This window comes from Coregonus lavaretus, assembly GCF_964263955.1.
Source record: "Coregonus lavaretus genome assembly, chromosome: 1".
In the NCBI taxonomy this organism is placed as follows: domain Eukaryota; kingdom Metazoa; phylum Chordata; class Actinopteri; order Salmoniformes; family Salmonidae; genus Coregonus; species Coregonus lavaretus.
Window position 1 is genome coordinate 5506211 of NC_139988.1, and position 25424 is coordinate 5531634.

General features: G+C 47.9%; 1 protein-coding gene across 1 annotated transcript in view; it reads right to left on the reverse strand.

The window, feature by feature from the left end:
- LOC311112928 (protein kinase C epsilon type) overlaps positions 1-25424 on the reverse strand; it is a gene marked incomplete at both ends in the record, with an annotated part of 271860 nt that overhangs the window by 136564 nt on the left and 109872 nt on the right. The gene's annotated exons all lie outside the window — the stretch shown is intronic.

The following is a 25424-nucleotide window of genomic DNA, read 5'->3' on the forward strand; positions in this document are numbered from 1 at the left end:
CAAAGCTATGCAGACGCTGGAGAGGTGATTAACAGGCTTGTCACACACAACACATGCACACACGCACGCACACACAGACACACCACAGCACACTAGTTATGAGGGGATTACACTTGTAATCAAACATTTGTCTTGTCAGGTTAGGATAGCCTATATGCTACCTAGCTAATTAGTGACTGATTCAACCTTAACTATGAATGCAGGATACGACATGTTGGTGATTGAGCTCTCTCCCAGTGTACACTGAGTATACCAAACATTAGGAACACCTTTCTAATATTGAGTTGCACCCCCTTTTGCCCTCAGAACAGCCTCAATTGGTCGGCGCATGGACTCTACAAGGTGTTGAAAGCATTCCACAGGGATGCTGGCCCATGTTGACCCAAAGGCTGGATGTCCTTTGGGTGGTGGACAATTCTTGATACACACAGGAAACTATTGAGCGTGAAAAACCCAGCAGTTCTTGACACAAACCGGTTTATCTGGCACCTACTATCATACCCCGTTCAAAGGCACTTAAATATTTTGTATTGCCCATTCACCCTCTGAATGGCACACATACACAATCCATGTCTCAATGTCTCAAGGCTTAAAAATATTTTTAACCTGTCTCCTCCCCTTCATCTACACTGATTTGAAGTGGATTTAACAAGTGACATCAATAAGGGATCATAGCTTTCACCTGGATTCACCTGGTCAGTCTATGTCATGGAAAGAGCATGTTTTGTAGACTCAGTGTCTGTGTTGTATGTAGCTAGGATGGGAGCAAAGCTGCTGAGGTCTGGATCAATGGATTGACGGGGTAGGCTGTGACACAGAGCAGCCCTACTGGAGACCTGTCAGCCCTATTGGACACCTGTCAGCCCTACTGAAGACCTGTCAGCCCTACTGGAGACCTGTCAGCCCTACTGAAGACCTGTCAGCCCTATTGGACACCTGTCAGCCCTACTGAAGACCTGTCAGCCCTACTGGAGACCTGTCAGCCCTACTGAAGACCTGTCAGCCCTATTGGACACCTGTCAGCCCTACTGAAGACCTGTCAGCCCTATTGGACACCTGTCAGCCCTACTGGACACCTGTCAGCCATACTGGAGACCTGTCAGCCCTACTGGAGACCTGTCAGCCCTACTGGAGACCTGTCAGCCCTACTGGAGACCTGTCAGCCCTACTGGAGACCTGTCAGCCCTACTGTAGACCTGTCAGCCCTACTGGACACCTGTCAGCCCTACTGGAGACCTGTCAGCCCTACTGGAGACCTGTCAGCCCTACTGGAGACCTGTCAGCCCTACTGGAGACATGTCAGCCCTACTGGACACCTGTCAGCCCTACTGGAGACCTGTCAGCCCTACTGGAGACCTGTCAGCCCTACTGGAGACCTGTCAGCCCTACTGGAGACATGTCAGCCCTACTGGAGACCTGTCAGCCCTACTGTAGACCTGTCAGCCCTACTGGAGACCTGTCAGCCCTACTGTAGACCTGTCAGCCCTACTGGACACCTGTCAGCCCTACTGGAGACCTGTCAGCCCTACTGGAGACCTGTCAGCCCTACTGGAGACATGTCAGCCCTACTGGAGACCTGTCAGCCCTACTGTAGACCTGTCAGCCCTACTGGACACCTGTCAGCCCTACTGGAGACCTGTCAGCCCTACTCACCAGGGTAGTAGACAAGGTGACTCGCAGGGCTGCACAGGACTGCTCCCACTCCCACTCTCTCTCTCTATTTCTCTCTCACACAGCCTCACACACCTACGCACACAGCACATACTTGTACATGGATGTATTCACGCAAGCAAGCACGCACGTACACACACATACACACACACACTATACAGGACATAAAATGTGAAATCTTTCTCTCCTGGAGTGATTATGGGAGAGTATTCCCTGTTGTGGAGCGCTTAGATTTACATTACACTCTGCTACATTACTAATTATACTGTCAGTGCAGGGGGAGGGAGGGAGGGAGGGAGATAGGGAGATAGGGAGGGAGATAGGGAGATAGATAGGGAGGGAGATAGGGAGGGAGATAGGGAGGGAGATGGGGGGGAGGGAAATAGGGAAGGAAGGAAGGAAGGAAGGAAGGAAGGAAGGAAGGAAGGAAGGAAGGAAGGAAGGAAGGAAGGAAGGAAGGAAGGGAATGTGTTACTGGTAGATGACAGCCCCCTGCCACATGGTCTAGTAGGTGACAGCCCCCTGCCACATGGTCTAGTAGGTGACAGCCCCCTGCCACATGGTCTAGTAGGTGACATCCCCCTGCCACATGGTCTAGTAGGTGACAGCCCCCTGCCACATGGTCTAGTAGGTGACAGCCCCCTGCCACATGGTCTAGTAGGTGACAGCCCCCTGCCACATGGTCTAGTAGGTGACAGGCCCCTGCCACATGGTCTAGTAGGTGACAGCCCCCTGCTACATGGTCTAGTAGGTGACAGCCCCCTGCCACATGGTCTAGTAGGTGACAGCCCCCTGCCACATGGTCTAGTAGGTGACAGGCCCCTGCCACATGGTCTAGTAGGTGACAGCCCCCTGCTACATGGTCTAGTAGTTGACAGCCCCCTGCCACATGGTCTAGTAGTTGACAGCCCCCTGCCACATGGTCTAGTAGGTGACAGCCCCCTGCCACATGGTCTAGTAGGTGACAGCCCCCTGCCACATGGTCTAGTAGGTGACAGCCCCCTGCCACATGGTCTAGTAGGTGACAGCCCCCTGCCACATGGTCTAGTAGGTGACAGCCCCCTGCCACATGGTCTAGTAGTTGACAGTCCTGTACGCTCTTGTTGGCTGGTCCTCACTACATATTCGTCGCCAAACCCACTGGCGCCAGGCCATCTATAAATCACTGCTAGGCAAATACCCGCCTTATCTTAGCTCATTGGTCACCATAGCAACACCCACCCGTAGTATGCGTTCCAGCAGGTATATCGCACTGGTCATCCCCAAAGCCAACACCTCCTTTGGCCGCCATTCCTTCCAGTTCTCTGCTGCCAATGACTGGAACGAATTGCAAAAATCTCTGAAGCTGGAGACTCTTATCTCCCTCAATAACTTTAAGCATCAGTTGTCAGAGCACCTTACCGATCACTGCACCTGTACACAGCCCATCTGAAATTAGCCCAACCAACTACCTTATCCCCATATTGTTATTTATTTTGATCATTTGCACCCCACTATCTCTATTTGCACATAATCTCTTGCACATCTATCATTCCAGTGTTAATACTAATTGTAATTATTTTGCACTATGGACTATTTATTGCCTTACCTCCATAACTTGCTACATTTTCACACACTATATATATATATATATATATATATATATATATATATATATATATATATATATATATATTATGTTGTATTTTTGAATCTATGTTTTGTTTACCCCATATGTAACTCTGTGTTGATGTTTTTATCGCACTGCTTTGCTTTATCTTGGCCAGGTCGCAGTTGTAAATGAGAACTTGTTCTCAACTGGCCTACCTGGTTCAATAAAGGTGAAATAAAAATAAAATAAATAAAAATGGTCTAGTAGGTGACAGCCCCCTGCTACATGGTCTAGTAGGTGACAGCCCCCTGCCACATGGTCTAGTAGTTGACAGCCCCCTGCCACATGGTCTAGTAGGTGACAGCCCCCTGCCACATGGTCTAGTAGTTGACAGCCCCCTGCCACATGGTCTAGTAGGTGACAGCCCCCTGCCACATGGTCTAGTAGTTGACAGCCCCCTGCCACATGGTCTAGTAGGTGACAGCCCCCTTTCCACATGGTTATTTTCTGATAACCTAAAGGGGTAGTGGTTCACTCTGACTGCTACAGACAGACACAACTCCATTTCCCCCAAGGTATTAGCACCAGAGGAGGTTGGTGGCACCTTCATTGGGGAGGATGGGCTCATGGTAATGGCTGGAGCGGAATAGGTGGAATGGTATCAAACACATGGTTTTCCAGCCATTATTATGAGCCGTCCTCCCCTCAGCAGCCTCCACTGATTAGCACAGTGCTGGCCGTATTACTGTTGAGTAAGACCCCAGGTCTGCTTGCACTGTAGTAAAGTCCCTGCCTGTCTGCCTGCGTCAACACAATACACTGACTGACACAGTTTGGTTTCTGGGGTCAACTGAGGCTGTGTGTAATTTTACCTGTAACCGGGAGCAACAGCTGCACCGCAATGAAGTCATGTCCATTGTTGAAAAAATCTCTCTCTTTCTAGTGTCTCTCCCCTCAGTGTTGTATCATACATGACCACAACATGGAGCTGCAAGGTCTTGTCTCCTTGTTTACCTGTCTGTCTTACTGTCTGTCTTAGTGTCAAATCAAATCAAATTCAAATATATTTGTCAAATGTTTCGTAAACCACAGGTGTAGACTAACAGTGAAATGATTACTTACATACCCTTCCCAACAATACGGAGAGAAAAATAGAAAATGTATAGAAAAATAATAACACAACGAATAAATACACATTGAGTAACGATACCTTAGTTATGCAGTGCATTCGGAAAGTATTCAGATCCCTTGACTTTTTCCACATTTTGTTACGTTACAGCCGTAATGTTTTTGGGATTAAATACCCCATACTGACAAAGCGAAAACAGGTTTTTTGAAATTTTGGCAAATGTATTAAAAACAAAAAACGGAAATACCTTATTCAAATAAAATAAAATACAATTGTATTGGTCACATACACATGTTTAGCAGATGTTATTGCGGGTGTAGTGAAATGCTTGTGTTTCTAACTCCAATGGTGCAGTAATATCTAACAATTCAACAATACACATAATACACACAATCTAAAAATAAAATAATGTAATTAAGAAATATATAAATATTAGGATGAGCAATGTCGGAGTGGCATAGACTAAAATACAGTAGAATAGAATACAGTATATACATATGAGATGAGTAAAGCAGAAATATGTAAACATTATTAAAGTGACTAGTGTTCCATTATTAAAGTGCCCAGTGATTTCAAGTCTATGTAAATGGGGCAGCAGCCTCTAAGGTGCAGGGTTACGTAACCGGGTGGAAGCCGCCTAGTGATGGCTGTTTAACAGTCTGATGGCCTTGAGATAGAAGCTGTTTTTCAGTCTCTCGGTCCCAACTTTGATGCACCTGTACTGACCTCGCCTTCTGGATGATAGCGGGGTGAACAGGCAGTGGCTCGGGTGGTTGTTGTCCTTGAGGAACTTTTTGGCCTTCCTGTGACATCGAGGGCTGTAGGTGTCCTGGAGGGCTGGTAGTTTGCCCCCAGTGATGCATTGGGCAGACCAAACCACCCTCTGGAGAGCCCTGCGGTTGTCGTACCAGGCGGTGATACAGCCCAACAGGATGCTCTCAATTGTGCATCTGTAAAAGTTTGTGAGGGTTTTAGGTGCCAAGCCAAATTTCTTCAGCCTCCTGAGGTTGAAGATGCGCTGTTGCGCCTTATTCACCACACTGTCTGTGTGGGTGGACCATTTCAGATCGTTAGTGATGTGTACGCCGAGGAACATGACGCTTTCCACCTTCTCCACTGTCAATGTTCATAGGGGCGTGCTCCCTCTGCTGTTTCCTGAAGTCCACAACCAGCTCCTTTGTTTTGTTGATGTTGAATGAGATATTATTTTCCTGGCACCACACTCGCAGGGCCCTCACCTCCTCCCTGTAGACTGTCTCGTCATTTTTGGTAATCAGGCCTACTACTGTTGTGTCGTCTGCAAACTTGATGATTGAGTTGGAGGCGTGCGTGGCACGCACCCTTGTGGGGCCCCAGTGTTGAGGATCAGTGAAGTGGAGGTGTTGTTTCCTACCTTCACCACCTGGAGGTGGCCCGTCAGGAAGTCCAGGACCCAGTTGCACAGGGCGGGGTTCAGACCCAGGGCCCCGAGCTTAATGATGAGTTTGGAGGGTACTATGGTGTTGAATGCTGAGCTATAGTCAATGAACAGCATTCTTACATAGTTATTCCTCTTGTCCAGATGGGATAGGGCAGTGTGCGATGTGATGGTGATTGCATCGTCTGTGGATCTATTGGGGCGGTAAGCAAATTGAAGTGGGTCTAGGGTGTCAGGTAAGGTAGAGGTGATATGATCCTTAACTAGCCTCTCAAAGCACTTCATGATGACAGAAGTGAGTGCTATGGGGCGATAGTCATTTAGTTCAGTTACCTTTGCTTTCTTGGGTACAGAAACGATGGTGGACATCTTGAAGTAAGTGGGGACAGCAGACTGGGATAGGGTGAGATTGAATATGTCCGTAAACACTCCAGCCAGCTGGTCTGCGCATGCTCTGAGGACGCGGCTAGGGATGCCGTCTGGGCCGACAGCCTTGCGAGGGTTAACACGCTTAAATGTCTTACTCACGTCAGCCACGGAGAAGGAGAGCCCACAGTCCTTGGTAGCGGGCCACGTCGGTGGCACTGTGTTATCCTCAAAGCGGGCGAAGAAGGTGTTTAGCTTGTCCGGAAGCAAGACGTCAGTGTCCGTGATGTGGCTGGTTTTCCCTTTGTAGGCCATGATTGTCTGTAGACCCTGCCACATACGTCTCATGTCTGAGCCTTTGAATTGCGACTCCACTTTGCCTCTATACTGACGTTTTGCCTGTTTGATTGCCTTACGGAGGGAATAACTACACTGTTTGTATTCGGCCATATTCCCATTCACCTTGCCATGGTTAAATGCGGTGGTTCGCGCTTTCAATTTTGCGTGAATGGGTAGGTTTTAATAGTCACAGTGGGTACAACATCTCCTATACACTTCCTGATGAACTCAGTCACCGTATCCGTGTATTCGTCTATGTTATACTCAGAGGCTACCCGGAACATATCCCAGTCCTCGTGATCAAAACAATCTTGAAGTATGGATACCGATTGGTCAGACCAGCGTTCAATATTCCTTTGCACGGGTACTTCCTGTTTGAGTTTCTGCCTATAGGAAGGGAGGAGCAAAATGGAGTCGTTATCAGATTTGCCGACGGGAGGGCGGAGGAGGGCCTTGTAGGTATTTTGAAAAGCTGAGTAGCAGTGGTCTAATGTTTTCTCAGAGCGAATGCTACAGTCAATGTGTTGGTAGAACTTCGGTAGCTTTTTCCTCAAATTTGCTTTGTTAAAATCCCCAGCTACAATAAATGTGGCCTCAGGATATGTGGTTTACAGTTGGCATAAAGTCCAGTGTAATTATTTAAGGGCTGTCGTGGTATCGGCTTGAGGGGGAATATACACAGCTATGACTATAACCGAAGATAATTATCTTAGGAGGTAATGCAGTCGGCATTTGATTGGGAGGTATTCAAGGTCGAGTGAACAAAAGGACTTGAGTTTGATATGTTATCACAATCATAGAGTAGTTAATCATGAAACGTAATGCTTATGAGTTACCGCCACTCTGATATTTACATTAGTATTCAGACCATTTGCTTTGAGACTCGAAATTGAGCTGAGGTGCATCCTGTTTCCATTGATCCAACTTGTCCACCTGTGGTAAATTCAATTAATTGGACATGATTTGGAAAGGCACACACCTGTCTATATAAGGTCCCACAGTTGACAGTGCATGTCAGAGCAAAAACCAAGCCATGAGGTCGAAGGAATTGTCCATAGAGCTCAGAGACAGGATTGTGTTGAGGCACAGATCTGGGGAAGGGTACCAAAAAATGTCTGCAGCATTGAAGGTCCCCAAGAACACAGTGGCCTCCAACATTCTTAAATGGAAGAAGTTTGGAACCACCAAGACTCTTCATTGGGCTGGCCCCAAGACTCTTCATTGGGCTGGCCGCCCGGCCAAACTGAGCAATCGGGGGAGAAGGGCCTTGGTCAAGAAGGTGACCAAGAACCCGATGGTCACTCTGACAGAGCTCCACAGTTCCTCTGTGGAGATGGGAGAAATTTCCGGAAGGACAACCATCTCTGAAGCAATCCACCAATCAGGCCTTTATGGTAGTGGCCAGATGGAAGCCACGCCTCAGTAAAAGGCACATGACAGCTCGCTTGGAGTTTGCCAAAAGGAACCTAAAGACTCTCAGACCATGAGAAACAAGATTCCCTGGTCTGATGAAACCAAGATTGAACTCTTTGGCCTGAATGCCAAGCGTTACGTCTGGAGGAAACCAGGCACTGCTCATCACCTGGCCAATAACATCCCTACGGTGAAGCATGGTGGTGGCAGCATCACGCTTTGTGGATGTTTATCAGTGGCAGGGACTGGGAGACTAGTCAGGAACGAGGGAAAGATGAACGGAGCAAAGTACAGAGAGATACTTGATGAAAACTAGCTCCAGAGCACTCAGGACCTCAGACTGGGGCGAAGGTTCACCTTCCAACAGGACAACGATTCTAAGCACACAGCCAAGACAACGCAGGAGTGGCTTCGGGACAAGTCTCTGAATGTCCTTGAGTGTCCCAGCCAGAGCCCGGACTTGAACACGATCGAGCATCTCTGGAGAGACCTTAATATAGCTGTACAGCAACGTTCCCCATCCAACCTGACAGAGCTTGACAGGATCTGCAGAGAAGAATGGGAGAAACTCCCCAAATACAGGTGTGCCAAGCTTGTAGCGTCATACCCAAGAATACTCTAGGCTGTAAACGCTGCCAAAGGTGCTTCAACAAAGTACTGAGTAAAGGGTCTGAATACTTACAGTACCAGTCAAAAGTTTGGGCACACCTACTCATTCCAGGGTTTTTCTTTATTTTTACTATTTTCTACATTGTAGAATAATAGTGAAGACATCAAAACGATGAAATAACACATATGGAATCACGTAGTAACCAAAAAAGTGTTAAACATATCAATATATATATTTTATATTTTAGAATTTTCAAAGTAGCCTTGATGACAGCTTTGTACAATATTGGCATTCTCTCAACCGGATTCACCTGGAACAGGTCTTGAAGGAGTTCCCACATATGCTGAGCTCTTGTTGGCTGCTTTTCCTTCACCCTGTGGCCAACTCATCCCAAACCATCTCAATAAAGGGTTGTGGTAGGGTGGTTGTGGAGGCCAGGTCATCTGATGCAGCACTCCATCACTCTCCTTCTTGGTAAAATAGACCTTACACAGCCTGGATGTGTGTTGGGTCATTGTCCTGTTGAAAAACAAATGATAGTCCCACTAAGGCCAAACCAGATGGGATGGTGTATCGCTGCAGAATGCTGTGGTAGCCATGCTGGTTAAATATGCCTTGAATTCTAAATAAATCACAGACAGTGTTACCAGCAAAGCACCCCCACACCATCACACCTCCTCTCATTTGGACTCATCAGACCAAAGGACAGATTTCCACCAGTCTAATGTACATTGCTAGTGTTTCTTGGCCCAAGCAAGTCTCTTCTTATTGTTAGTGTCCTTTAGTAGTGTTTTCTTTGCAGCAATTCGACCATGAAGGCCTGATTCACGCTGTCTCCTCTGAACAGTTGATGGTGAGATGTCTGTTACTTGAACTCTGTGAAGCATTTATTTGGGCTGCAATTTCTTAGGCTGGTAACTCTAATGAACTTATCCTCTGCAGTAGAGGTAACTCTGGGTCTCCCTTCCCTGTGGCGGTCCTCATGAGAGCCAGTTTCATCATAGCGCTTGATGGTTTTTGTGACTGCACTTGAAGAAACCTTCAAAGTTCTTGACATTTTCCGTATTGACTGACCTTCATGTCTTAAAGTAATGATGGACTGTTGTTTGTTTTTTCTTATTTGAGCTGTTCTTGCCATAATATGGACTTGGTCTTTGGCTATCCTCTGTATACCACCCCTATCTTGTCACAACACAACCGATTGTCTCAAGCGCATTAAGAAGGAAAGAAATTCCACAAATTAACTTTTAACAAGGCACACGAGGTAGTTGAGCTAGATATGTACATTTGGTAGGGGTAAATTGACTAGGCAACAGGATAGATAATAAGCAGTAGCAGCAGCGTATGTGATGAGTTAGAAGAGTTATTGCAAATGGGGTAAATGCAGATAGTCAGGTAGCTATTTGGTTAACTATTTAGCAGTCTTATGGCTTGGGGATAGAAGCTGTTGAGGGTCCTGTTGGTTCCAGATTTGGTGCATCGTACCTTTTGCCATGCGGTAGCAGAGATAACACTCTATGACTTGGTTGGCTGGAGTCTTTGACAATTTTTAGGGCCTTCCTCTGACACTGCCTGGAATAGAGGTCCTGGATGGCAGGGAGTTCGGCCTCAGTGATGTACTGGGCTGTACGCACTACCCTCTGTAGCACCTTGCGGTCGGATGCCAAGCAGTTGCCATACCAAGCGGTTATGCAACCAGTCAGGATGCTCTCAATGGTGCAGCTGTAGAACGTTTTGAGGATCTGAAGGCCCATGCCAAATCTTTTCAGCCTCCTGAGGGGCAAGAGGCATTGTTGTGCCTTCTTCACAACTGTTTTGGTGTGTGTGGACCATGTTAATTCCTTAGTGATGTGGACACCGAGGAACTTGAAGCTCTCGACCCGCTCTATTACAACCCCGTCGATATGAATGGGGGCGTGTTCGGCCATCCGTTTCCTGTAGTCCATGATCAGCACCTTTGTCTTGCTGATGTTGAGGGAGAGGTTGTTGTCCTGAAACCACACGTCCAGGTCTCTGACCTCCTCCCTATAGGCTTTCTCATCATTGTCGGTCATCAGCAAACTTAATGATGGTGTTGGAGTCATGCACGGCTACGGAGTCGTGGCTGAACAGGGAGTACAGGAGGGGACTAAGCACGCAGCCCTGAGGGGCCCCCATGTTGAGGGTCAGCATGGCGGATGTGTTGTTGCCTACCCTCACCACCTGGGAGCGTCCCGTCAGGAAATCCAGGATCCAGTTGCAGAGTGAGGTGTTCAGTCCCAGGGTCCTGAGCTTAGTGATTAGCTTGGAGGGCACTATTGTGTTGAACGCTGACCTGTAGTCAATGAACAACATTCTCACATTGGTGTTCCTCTTATCCAGGTGGGAGATGGCAGTGTGGAGTGCAATAGAGATTGCATCACCTGTGGATCTGTTGGGTCAGTATGTGAATTGGAGTGGGTCCAGGGTGTCTGGGATGATGGTGTTAATGTGAGCCATGACCAGCCTTTCAAAGAATTTGATGGCTACAGATGAGCGCTATGGGTGATAGTCATTTAGACAGGTTACCTTGGCGTTCTTGGGCACAGGGACTAAGGTGGTCTGTTTGAAACATGTAGGTATTACAGACATGGTAAGGGAGACGTTGAAAATGTCAGTGAAGACACTTGCCAGCTGATCAGCACATGCTCTGAGTGCGCTTCCTGGTAATCCTTGTGGCCCCACAGACTTGTGAATGTTAACCTGTTTAAAGGTCTTACTCACATTGGCTACGGAGAGCGAGATCACACAGTCGTCCTGAACAGCTGGTGCTCTCATGCATGGTTCAGTGTTGCTTGCCTTGAAGCGAGCATAAAAGGCATTTAGCCCGTCTGGTAGGCTCGCGTCACTGAGCAGCTCGTGGCTGGGTTTCCCTTTGTAATCCGTGATAGTTTGCAAGCCCTGCCACATCCAATTAGTGTCAGAGCTGGTGTAGTAGGATTCAGTCTTAGTCCTGTCTTGATGTTTTGTCTGTTTGATGGCTCATCGGAGTTAGTAGCAGGATTTCTTATAAGCGACCGGATTAGTGTCCCGCTCCATGAAAGCGGCAGCTCTAGCCTTTAGCTCAATGCGGATGTTGCCTGTAATCCATGGTGTCTGGTTAGGATATGTATGTACGGTCACTGTGGGGACGACCATGGAAACCCATTTCATGAAGCTCCCGACTAACAGTTATTGTGCTGACGTTGCTCCCAGAGGCAGTTTGGAAGTCGGTTGGGAGTGTTGCAACCGAGGACAGACAATTTTTACTTGCTACGTGCTTCAGCACTCGGCGGTCCCGTTCTGTGAGCTTGTGTGGCCTACCACTTCGTGGCTGAGCCGTTGTTATTCCTAGACGTTTCCACTTCACAGTAACAGCACTTACAGTTGACCGGGGCAGCTCTAGCAGGGCAGAAATTCGACAAGCTGACTTGTTGGAAAGGTGGCATCCTTTTCCAAGATGGCATAGCAGTGCGGTCGTGTATTATTTTATTTCACCTTTATTTAACCAGGTAAGCCAGTTGAGAACACATTCTCATTTACAACTGCGACCTGGCCAAGATAAAGCAAAGCAGTGCGATAAAAACAACAACACAGAGTTACATATGGGGTAAACAAAACATAAAGTCAAAAATACAACAGAAAATCTATATACAGTGTGTGCAAATGTAGCAATTTATGGAGGTAAGGCAATAAATAGGCCATAGTGCAAAATAATTACAATTTAGTATTAACACTGGAATGATAGATGTGCAAGAGATGATGTGCAAATAGAGATACTGGGGTGCAAATTAGCAAAATAACAATATGGGGATGAGGTAGTTGGGTGGGCTAATTTCAGATGGACTGTGTACAGGTGCAGTGATCGGTAAGGTGCTCTGACAACTGATGCTTAAAGTTAGTGAGGGAGAAAAGAGTCTCCAGCTTCAGAGATTTTTGCAGTTCATTCCAGTCATTGGCAGCAGAGAACTGGAAGGAATGGCAGCCAAAGGAGGTGTTGGCTTTGGGGATGACCAGTGAGATATACCTGCTGGAGCGCATACTACGGGTGGGTGTTGCTATGGTGACCAATGAGCTAAGATAAGGAGAGGATTTGCCTAGCAGTGATTTATAGATGACCTGGAGCCAGTGGGTTTGGCGACGGATATGTAGTGAAGACCAGCCAACGAGAGCGTACAGGTCACAATGGTGGGTAGTATATGGGGCTTTGGTGACAAAACGGATGGCACTGTGATAGACTACATCCATTTTGTTGAGTAGAGTGTTGGATGCTATTTTGTAAATGACATCGCCGAAGTCAAGGATGGGTAGGATAGTCAGTTTTACGAGGGCACGTTTGGCAGCATGAGTGAAGGAGGCTTTGTTGCGAAATAGGATGCCGATTCTAGATTTAACTTTGGATTGGAGATGCTTAATGTGAGTCTGGAAGGATAGTTTACAGTCTAACCAGACACCTAGGTATTTGTAGTTGTCCACATACTCTAGGTCAGACCCGCTGAGAGTAATGATTCTAGTCGGGTGGGCGGGTGCCAGCAGCGTTCGATTGAAGAGCATGCATTTAGTTTTACTAGCGTTTAAGAGCAGTTGGAGGCTACGGAAGGAGTGTTGTATGGCATTGACGCTTGTTTGGAGGTTTGTTTGGCATTGACGCTTGTTTGTCAGATGTATACAAAATGGTGTCATCTGCGTAGAGGTGGATCTGAGAGTCACCAGCAGCAAGAGTGACATCATTGATATACAAAGAGAAAAGAGTCGGCCCGAGTTTTGAACCCTGTGGCACCCCCATAGAGACTGCCATAGGTCCAGACAACAGGCCCTCCGATTTGACACATTAAACTCTATCTGAGAAGTAGTTGGTGAACCAGGCGAGGCTGTCATTTGAGAAACCAAGGCTATTTAGTCTGCCAATAAGAATGCGGTGGTTGACAGAGTCGAAAGCCTTGGCCAGGTCGATGAAGAAGGCTGCACAGTACTGTCTATTATCAATCGCGGTTATAATATCGTTTAGGACCTTGAGCGTGGCTGAGGTGCACCCATGACCAGCTCGGAAACCGGATTGCATAGCGGAGAAGGTACGGTGGGATTCAAAATGGTTGGTGATCTGTTTGTTAACTTGGCTTTCAAAAACTTGCATGGGCAAGTTGCAGCGGAGGGTGCAGAGCTGGTGGCCGGGGTAGTGGTAGCCAGGCGGAAAGCATGGCCAGCCGTAGCAAAATGCTTGTTGAAATTCTCGATTATTGTAGATTTATCGGTGGTGATAGTGTTTCCTAGCCTCAGTGCAGTGGGCAGCTGGGAGGAGGTGCTCTTATTCTCCATGGACTTTACAGTGTCCCAAAACTTTTTGGAGTTAGTGCTACAGGATGCAAATTTCTGTTTGAAAAAGCTAGCCTTTACTTTCCTAACTGCTTGTGTATATTGGTTCCTAACTTCCCTGAAAAGTTGCATATCGCGGGGGCTATTCGATGCTAATGCAGTACGCCACAGGATGTTTTTGTGCTGGTCAAGGGCAGTCAAGTCTGAGGAGAACCACGGGCTATATCTGTTCTTAGTTCTGAATTTTTTGAATGGGGCATGCTTATTTAAGATTGAGAGGAAAGCACTTTTAAAGAACAACCAGGCATCCTCTACTGACGGAATGAGATCGATATCCATCCAGGATATCTGGCCCAGGTCAATTAGGAAGGCCTGCTCGCTAAAGTGTTTTAGGGAGCGTTTGACAGTGATGAGGGGTGGTCGTTTGACCGCGGACCCGTTACGGACGCAAGCAATAAGGCAGTGATCACTGAGATCCTGGTTGAAGACAGTGGAGGTGTATTTAGAGGATAAGTTAGTCAGGATGATATCTATGAGGGTGCCCATGTTTATGGATGTACGGTTGTACCTGGTAGGTTCCTTGATAATTTGTGTGAGATTGAGGGCATCTAGTTTTGAATTGTAGGATGGCCGGGGTGTTAAGCATATCCCAGTTTAGGTCACCAAGCAGTATGAACTCTGAGGATAGATGGGGGGCAATCAATTCACATATGGTGTCCCGGGCACAGCTGGGGGCTGAGGGGGGTCTGTAGCAAGCGGCAACAGTGAGAGACTTATTTCTGGAAAGGTGGATTTTTAGAAGTAGAAGCTCAAACTGTTTGGGCACAGACCTGGATAGTATATTAGAGCTCTGCAGGCTATCTCTATAGTAGATTGCAACCCCACCCCCTTTGGCAGTTCTATCGAGACGGAAAATATTGTAGTTGGGGATGGACATTTCTGAATTTTTGGTGGCCTTCCTAAGCCAGGATTCAGACACTGCTAGAACATCAGGGTTGGCGGAGTGTGCTAACGCAGTGAATAACTCAAACTTAGGGAGGAGGCTTCTGATGTTAACATGCAAAAAGCCAAGGCTTTTACGGTTACAGAAGTCAACAAATGATAGCGCCTGGGGGGGTAGGTGTGATACTGGGGGCTGCAGGGCCTGCGTTAACCTCTACATCACCAGAGGAACAGAGGAGGACTAGAATAAGGATACGGCTAAAGGCTTTAAGAACTGGTCTTATAGTGCGTTGGGTACAGAGAATAAAAGGGGCAGATTTCCGGGCGTTGTAGAATAGATTCAGGGCATTATGTACAGACAAGGATATGGAAGGATATGAGTACATTGGAGGTAAACCTAAGCGTTGGGTAACAATGTACGTGTATGGGGGGTGGAACAAAGGAGCTATTTGAGACAGTTTGAGAGGGACTTGGGGCTCTACAGTGAAATTGTATAATAAGAACTAACTGGAACAGCAATAGGCAAGGCATATTGACATGGGAGAGAGGCATAAAGCAATCACAGGTGTTATTCGAGAGAGCTAAGACAACAACTGGTAATGGCGATGAAAGTTTGAGCTGAGGCTAAACAGATAAAACAGGACAGGGTACCGTGTAATGGAACAGTCCAGCAGGCATCAGCTGTGCAGCTTAGTGATCATAAGGTCCAGTGAACAGCAATATGTGAGTCCGAGAGCAGTTCGAATTGGTGCTACAGCACAGGCGAGCAGGAAGCACGGCTGTTGAATTGCATGTGCTAGCAGATGGATCTTCGTGGTCATCGCAATGGGAAGCCTGTTGAATCCACAGACGATTACGTCGGCAGACCAGTCGTGATGGATCGGCGGGGCTCCGTGTCGACACTAGTAGGTCCCGTCCGGTTGACAGAGAGGTAGATAGCCTGAGATGGGCCTAACTCGAGGCTAGCTCAAGGCTGATTAGCCAACCACAACATCCATTCAGTTGCAGCTAGCTAATTATGTTGTGTCCTCGTGTAAATAGCCTGTTTTTTTGTTTTTGTTTGTCTTTTTTCGTATATATTTCTCTATCTCACTTTCCATCCTTAACTAAATATACTTTCCTACAACCCGCCTCACCTAATGTGGAACGGTTTCTATTATTCCTTCATAACTTTTATCAAGGACCCACGGCTGAAACTTGCCAGCTAGCCAGCTAACTAGCTACTTGCTATTAGCTATTGCTATTAGCCACCGTTAGTGGTCTTCACCACTATCCGTGGCCTGCACTACCTACCAGCCAGCTCTAGCCTGGACAATTATCGGCCAGTCTGCACAGCGTGCTAACGACCCAGAGCATTTCGGATTTTCTGCCGGAATCACTGAATCACTGGACCTTAACACCGGATCATCACAACTAGCTAGCTGCAACCGAATGGATGTTGTTGTTGGCTAATCACCACTAATCACCACTTGTCCCAAAGCTAGTACCAGTTAGCCTTGAGCTAGCCTCGAGCCAGGTCCATCTCCCGGCTATCCACCTCTCTGTCAACCGGACGGGACGTCCTAGTGTCGACACGGAGCCCCACCGATCCATCACGGCTGGTCTACCGACGTAATCGTCTGATGTGGTTTCAACAGGCTTCCCGTTGCGACGACCACGAAGATCCATCTGCTAGCACTGGCCCGCTAGCACGCGCAATCCACAGCCGTGCCTCCTTTTCGCCTGTGCTGTAGCAGCCTACGAACTACTCCCGGACTTACCTATTGCTGTTCACTGGACCTTATGATCACTTAGCTACACATCTGATGCCCGCTGGACTGTTCCTTTACACGGTACCCCATCCTGTTTATCTGTTTAGCCTCAGCCCAAACTTTAGTCGCCATTACCAGTTGTTGTCTTAGCCCTCTCAAATAACACCTGTGATTGTGTTATGCCTCTCTCCCATGTTAATATGTCTAGCCTATTGCTGTTTGGGTTAGTTGTTATTGTACTATTTCACCGTAAAGCCCCCAGTCCCGCTCAACCTGCCTCAGATTGCTTATTTGTCCCACCCCCTATACACGCGGAGACCAGCTCAATCGGTACCTCCAGTGATACTATATCTTTCATCGTTACCCAATGCTTAGGTGTACCTCCACTGTACTCATATCCTTCCATATCCTTGTCTGTAGATAATGCCCTGAATCTATTCTACAACGCCCGGAAATCTGCCCCGTTTATTCTCTGTACCCAACACACTAGAAGACCAGTTCTTAAAGCCTTTAGCCTTATACTTATTCTATTCCTCCTCTGTTCCTCTGGTGATGTAGAGGTTAACCCATACCCTGTAGCCCCCAGTATCACTCCTACTCCCCAGGCGCTATCATTTGTTGACTTCTCTAACCGTAAAAGCCTTGGTTTCTTGCACGTTAACATCCGAAGCCTCCTCCCTAAGTTTGAGTTACTCACTGCGTTAGCACACTCCGCCAACCCTGATGTTCTAGCAGTGTCTGAATCCTGGCTTAGGAAGGCCACCAAAAATTCAGAAATGTCCATCCCGAACTACAACATTTTGTGTCTAGATAGATCTACTGCTTCCTCTCCAACTTAAATAATCATGCCCCATTCAAAAAATTCAGAACTAAGAACAGATATAGCCTCTGGTTCACCCCAGACTTGACTGCCCTTGACCAGCACAAAATCATCCTGTGGCGTACTTCATTAGCATCCAACAGCCCCCGCGATATGCAACTTTTACATTTTACATTTACATTTTAGTCATTTAGCAGACGCTCTTATCCAGAGCGACTTACAGGAGCAATTAGGGTTAAGTGCCTTGCTCAAGGGCACATTAACGTCATTTAGCAGACGCTCTTATCCAGAGCGACTACAAATTGGTGCATTCACCCTATAGCCAGTGGGATAACCACTTTACAATTATACTTTTTTTTTTTGGGGGGGGGGGGGGGGGGTAGAAGGATTACTTTATCCTATCCCAGGTGTTCCTTAAAGAGGTGGGGTTTCAAATGTCTCCGGAAGGTGGTGAGTGACTCCGCTGTCCTGGCGTCGTGAGGGAGCTTGTTCCACCATTGGGGTGCCAGAGCAGCGAACAGCTTTGACTGGGCTGAGCGGGAACTATGCTTCCGCAGAGGAAGGGGAGCCAGCAGGCCAGAGGTGGATGAACGCTATGCCCTCGCCTGGGTGTAGGGACTGATCAGAGCCTGAAGGTACGGAGGTGCCGTTCCCCTCACTGCTCCATAGGCAAGCACCATGGTCTTGTAACGGATGCGAGCTTCAACTGGAAGCCAGTGGAGTGTGCGGAGGAGGGGGGTGACGTGAGAGAACTTGGGAAGGTTGAACACCAGACGGGCTGCGGCATTCTGGATGAGTTGTAGGGGTTTAATGGCACAGGCAGGGAGCCCAGCCAACAGCGAGTTGCAGTAATCCAGACGGGAGATGACAAGTGCCTGGATTAGGACCTGTGCCGCTTCCTGTGTAAGGCAGGGTCGTACTCTCCGAATGTTGTAGAGCATGAACCTGCAGGATCGGGTCACCGCCTTGATGTTAGCGGAGAACGACAGGGAAGTCAGGAACCAATATACACAATCAGTTAGGAAAGCAAAGGCTAGCTTTTTCAAACAGAAATTTGCATCCTGTAGCACTAACTCCAAAAAGTTTTGGGACACTGTAAAGTCCATGGAGAATAAAAGCACCTCCTCCCAGCTACTCACTGCACTGAGGCTAGGAAACACTATCACCACCGATAAATCTACGATAATCAAGAATTTCAATAAGCATTTTGCTACGGCTGGCCATGCTTTCCACCTGGCTACCCCTACCCCGGCCACCAGCTCTGCACCCTCTGCTGCAACTTGCCCATGCCCCCCCCCCCCCCCCCCCCGCTTCTCCTTCACCCAAATTCAGATAGCTGATGTCCTGAAAGAGCTGCAAAATATGGACCACTACAAATCAGCTGGGCTAGACAATCTGGACCCTTTCTTTCTAAAATTAGCCGCCGAAATTGTCGCAACCCCTATTACTAGCCTGTTCTTTTTCGTATCGTCTGAGATCCCCAGAGATTGGAAAGCTGCCACGGGGGTGACACTCTAGATCCAAACTGTTACAGACCAATATCCATCCTACCCTGCCTTTCTAAAGTATTTGAAGGCCAAGTTAACAAACAAATCACTGACCACTTCGAATCCCACCGTACCTTCTCCGCTATGCAATCCGGTTTCCGAGCTGGTCATGGGTGCACCTCAGCCACGCTCAAGGTCCTAAACGATATAATAACCGCGATTGATAAAAGACAGTACTGTGCAGCCGTCTTCATCGACCTGGCCAAGGCTTTTGACTCTGTCAATCACTGCATTCTTATTGGCAGACTAAATAGCCTTGGTTTCTCAACTGACTGCCTCGCCTGGTTCACCAACAACTTTTCAGATAGAGTTCAATGTGTCAAATCGGAGGGCCTGTTGTCTGGACCTATGGCAGTCTCTATGGGGGTGCCACAGGGTTGAAATCTCGGGCCGACTCTATTCTCTATGTATATCAATGATGTCGCTCTTGTTGCTGGTGACTCTCAGATCCACTTCTACGCAGACGACACCATTTTGAATACATCTGGCCCTTCATTGGACACTGTGTTAACAAACCTCCAAACGAGCTTCAATGCCATACAACACTCCTTCTGTGGCTCCAGCAGGTATATCTCACTGGTCATCCCATTTTACATTTACATTTTCGTCATTTAGCAGACGCTCTTATCCAGAGCGACTTACAAATTGGTGCATTCACCTTATGATAGCCAGTGGTTAGTCGTTTTTTTTTTCTTCCTTTGGGGTGGGGTAAGGGGGGGTAGAATAATTACTTTATCATATCCCAGGTATTCCTTAAAGAGGTGGGGTTTCAAGTGTCTCCGGAAGGTGGTGAGTGACTCCGCTGTCCTGGCGTCGTGAGGGAGCTTGTTCCACCATTGGGGTGCCAGAGCAGCGAACAGTTTTGACTGGGCTGAGCGGGAACTGTGCTTCCGCAGAGGTAGGGGGGCCAGCAGGCCAGAGGTGGATGAACGCAATGCCCTCGTTTGGGTGTATGGACTGATCAGAGCCTGAAGGTACGGAGGTGCCATTCCCCTCACAGCTCCGTAGGCAAGCACCATGGTCTTGTAGCAGATGCGAGCTTCAACTGGAAGCCAGTGGAGTGTGCGGAGGAGCGGGGTGACGTGAGAGAACTTGGGAAGGTTGAACACCAGACGGGCTGCAGCGTTCTGGATGAGTTGTAGGTGTTTAATGGCGCAGGCAGGGAGCCCAGCCAACAGCGAGTTGCAGTAATCCAGACGGGAGATGACAAGTGCCTGGATTAGGACCTGTGCCACTTCCTGTGTAAGGCAGGGTCGTTCTCTGCGAATGTTGTAGAGCATGAACCTACAGGATCGGGTCACCGCCTTGATGTTAGCGGAGAACGACAGGGTGTTGTCCAGGGTCACGCCAAGGCTCTTTGCACTCTGGGAGGAGGACACAACGGAGTTGTCAACCGTGATGGCGAGATCATGGAACGGGCAGTCCTTCCCCGGGAGGAAGAGCATCTCCGTCTTGCCGAGGTTCAGCTTGAGGTGGTGATCCGTCATCCACACTGATATGTCTGCCAGACATGCAGAGATGCGATTCGCCACCTGGTTATCAGAAGGGGGAAAGGAGAAGATGAATTGTGTGTCGTCTGCGTAGCAATGATAGGAGAGGCCATGTGAGGATATGACAGAGCCAAGTGACTTGGTGTATAGCGAGAATAGGAGAGGGCCTAGAACTGAGCCCTGGGGGACACCAGTGGTGAGAGCACGTGGTGCGGAGACAGATTCTTGCCACGCCACCTGGTAGGAGCGACCTGTCAGGTAGGACGCAATCCAAGAGTGAGCCGCGCCGGAGATGCCCAACTCGGAGAGGGTGGAGGATCTGATGGTTCACAGTATCAAAGGCAGCAGATAGGTCTAGAAGGACGAGAGCAGAGGAGAGAGAGTTAGCTTTAGCAGTGCGGAGAGCCTCCGTGACACAGAGAAGAGCAGTCTCAGTTGAATGACCAGTCTTGAAACCTGACTGGTTTGGATCAAGAAGGTCATTCTGAGAGAGATAGCAAGAGAGTTGGCTAAAGACGGCATGCTCAAGAGTTTTGGAGAGAAAATAAAGAAGGGATACTGGTCTGTAGTTGTTGACATCGGAGGGATCGAGTGTAAGTTTTTTGAGAAGGGGTGCAACTCTCGCTCTCTTGAAGACGGAAGGGACATAGCCAGCGGTCAAGGATGAGTTGATGAGCGAGGTGAGGTAAGGGAGAAGGTCTCAGGAAATGGTCTGGAGAAGAGAGGAGGGGATAGGGTCAAGCGGGCAGGTTGTTGGGCGGCTGGCCGTCACAAGTCGCAAGATTTGGCCCAAAGCCAACACCTCCTTTGGTCGCCATTCCTTCCAGTTCTCTGCTACCAATGACTGGAACGAACTACAAAAATCTCTGAAGCTGGAGACACTTATCTCCCTCATTAACTTTAAGCATCAGTTGTCAGAGCAGCTTACCGATCACTGTACCTGTACACAGCCCATTTGTAATTAGCCCACCCAACTACCTCATCCCCATATTGTTATTTACATTGTTATTTATTTTTGCTAATTTGCACCCCAGTATCTCTATTTGCACATCATCTTCTTAACATATATCACTCCAGTGTTAATACTAAATTGTAATTATTTTGCACTATGGCCTACTTATTGCCTTAGCTCCATAACTTACTACATTTGCACACACTGTATATATATTTTCTATTTTCTATTGTGTTATTGACTGTACGTTTTTGTTTATTCCATATGTAACTCTGTGTTGTTGTTGTTTTTATCGCACTGCTTTGCTTTAGTTTGGCCAGGTTACAGTTGTAAATGAGAACTTGTTCTCAACTGGCTTACCTGGTTAAATAAAGGTGAAATAAAATAAAAAAATGTAAATGACTGTGCCACGTTGAAAGTCACTGAGCTCTTCAGTAAGGCCATTCTACTACCAATGTTTCCCTATGGAGATTGCATGGCTGTATGTGCAATTTTATACACCTGTCAGCAACAGGTGTGGTTGAAATAGCCGAATCCACTCATTTGAAAGGGTGTCCACATACTTTTGTATATATAGAGTATGTATGTACGTATGTGTGCATGTATGTATGTATGTATGTATGTCTGTTTACCTGCATGCCTGTTTTCCTCATGACAAGTCCTGACAGACATGTCTGGTCACATGAGTAGAGGTTTCCCAGACCTCCTGCTGTGCAATTCTACTGCCTTTAACCTAATTTGATTTAGTCAAACACGGCCCTTAAAGCTAATCACACACTCCTCTCCTCACTGAACTGTACATCACAGAGAGAGAGCGAGAGCAAGAGAGGGAGAGAGAGAGAGAGAGAGAGAGAGAGAGAGAGAGAGAGAGAGAGAGAGAGAGAGAGAGAGAGAGAGAGATGTGCAAACTTCCCACAAAATGAGGTGGAAACTGAGCTGCACTTCCTAACCTCCTGCCAAATGTATGACCATATTAGAGACACATATTTCCCTCAGATTACACAGACCCACAAAGAATTTGAAAACAAATCCAAATTTGATAAACTCCCATATCTACTGGGTGAAATAACACAGTGTGCCATCACATCAACAAGATTTGTGACCTGTTGCCACAAGAAAAGGGCAACCAGTGAAGAACAAACACCATTATAAATATAACCTATAATTATGTTGATTTATTTTCCCTTTTGTACTTTAACTATTTGCACATTGTTACAACTCTGTATATCGACATAATGTGACATTTGAAATGTCTTTATTCTTTTGGAGCTGTTGTGAGTGTAATGTTTACTGTTTACTGTAATGTTTACTGTTTATTTCACATTTGTTTATTATCTATTTCACTTCCTTTGGCAATGTTAACATACGTTTCCCATGACAATAAAGCCCATAAATTGAATTGAATTGAATTGAGAGACAGAGAGAGAGAGAGAGAGAGAGAGAGAGAGAGAGAGAGAGAGAGAGAGAGAGAGAGAGAGAGAGAGAGAGAAAGAGAAAGAGAAAGAGAAAGAGAAAGAGAGAGAGAGATACAACCAATCTATAGCAGAGAAGGAAAGCCATCAATCAAGAGTAGGGGGTGATTAGGTGGCCATGATGGTACAGCATGATTGGGAATTTAGCCAGGACACCAGGGTTAACACCCCTACTCTTACGATAAGTGCCATGGGATCTTTAGTGACCACAGAGAGTCAGGTCACCTGTTTAACGTCCCATCCAGCACCCTACACAGGGCAATGTCCCCAATCACTGCCCAGGGGTATTGGTTTTAGACCAGAGGAAAGAGTGCCTCCTCCTGGCCCTCCAACACCACTTCCAGCAGCTTCAGGTCTCCCATCCAGGGACTGACCAAGACCAACCCTGCTTAGCTTTAGAGGCAAGCCAGCAGTGGGATGCAGGGTGGTATGCTGCTGGCCAGGGAAGAGTAGGGGAGAGAGGGGAGAATAGGAGACAGGCAGACAGGCAGCATGTATGTGTTTAACACCATTCCCCCCTACAGTGTATCTTGCTAGGCCTTTCCTCACTCTGCAGGCATGATGTGTTTCAACTCCAGAGAGCAGAAACCAGCCCTGAGACTCACACTGTCCTAGTATGGAGAGGAGAAACCAGCCCTCAGACCCACACTGTCCCAACATGGAGAGGAGAAACCAGCCCTCAGACCCACACTGTCCCAGTATGGAGAGGAGAAACCAGCCCTCAGACCCACACTGTCCCAGTATGGAGAGCAGAAACCAGCCCTCAGACCCACACTGTCCCAGTATGGAGAGGAGAAACCAGCCCTCAGACCCACACTGTCCCAGTATGGAGAGCAGAAACCAGCCCTCAGACCCACACTGTCCCAGTATGGAGAGCAGAAACCAGCCCTCAGACCCACACTGTCCCAGTATGGAGAGCAGAAACCAGCCCTCAGACCCACACTGTCCCAGTATGGAGAGGAGAAACCAGCCCTCAGACCCACACTGTCCCAGTATGGAGAGGAGAAACCAGCCCTCAGACCCACACTGTCCCAGTATGGAGAGGAGAAACCAGCCCTCAGACCCACACTGTCCCAGTATGGAGAGGAGAAACCAGCCCTCAGACCCACACTGTCCCAGTATGGAGAGGAGAAACCAGCCCTCAGACCCACACTGTCCCAGTATGGAGAGGAGAAACCAGCCCTCAGACCCACACTGTCCCAGTATGGAGAGGAGAAACCAGCCCTCAGACCCACACTGTCCCAGTATGGAGAGGAGAAACCAGCCCTCAGACCCACACTGTCCCAGTATGGAGAGGAGAAACCAGCCCTCAGACCCACACTGTCCTAGTATGGAGAGGAGAAACCAGCCCTCAGACCCACACTGTCCCAGTATGGAGAGGAGAAACCAGCCCTCAGACCCACACTGTCCCAGTATGGAGAGGAGAAACCAGCCCTCAGACCCACACTGTCCCAGTATGGAGAGGAGAAACCAGCCCTCAGACCCACACTGTCCCAGTATGGAGAGCAGAAACCAGCCCTCAGACCCACACTGTCCCAGTATGGAGAGCAGAAACCAGCCCTCAGACCCACACTGTCCCAGTATGGAGAGGAGAAACCAGCCCTCAGACCCACACTGTCCCAGTATGGAGAGGAGAAACCAGCCCTCAGACCCACACTGTCCCAGTATGGAGAGGAGAAACCAGCCCTCAGACCCACACTGTCCCAACATGGAGAGGAGAAACCAGCCCTCAGACCCACACTGTCCCAGTATGGAGAGGAGAAACCAGCCCTCAGACCCACACTGTCCCAGTATGGAGAGGAGAAACCAGCCCTCAGACCCACACTGTCCCAGTATGGAGAGGAGAAACCAACACACTGCGCCTCACATCTCTGCTCTCATTCTCACCCCGCAGTGGGAATGTGTGTGCCTGTGAGTGTGTGTGTGTGTGTGTGTGTGTGTGTTGACCTGATAATTTCTCAGCCCAGTCTATCTGTGACAGTTGTTCCATCTGTAGGCCAGACAGAAGGATGATCAGGGAGGCTGTGGAGAGGAAGACTTAGTAGATGACTTAGTGGAAGACTTAGTGGAAGACTTAGTGGATGACTTAGTGGATGACTTAGTGGACGACTTAGTGGACGACTTAGTGGACGACTTAGTGGATGACTTAGTGGATGACTTAGTGGATGAGTTAGTAGATGACTTAGGGGATGAGTTAGCGGAGAGTTAGTGGGTAGGGATGGATGACATCACACCTTATACAGAGGGGTAATTATCAATATATCACATCAACTATGGAGAGGTGTGACACTACACACAGACCAGACCATTCTATAAGGGCTGTTCCCACAATGCATTGGGCCTTCCTCTTTATCATGCACTCTGTGGAAAGATCTCAATTGCATACTCCTCACGACCTCTGACCTCTCTCCTTGTGTCCTCTCTCCTCGCATCCTCTCTCCTTGTCACCTTCTCAAAACCCCTCCCCTCTGACCTTCTCCTCCAATGGGTCCTCAGATGTATCCCTACAGCACCTACGCTGTCACCGTCGCCTAGCAACTGGCACAGGCTGCCTAGCAACAGCCAAAGCCATATCTCTGTAGAAAAGGGAGATGGCTCTTTGTC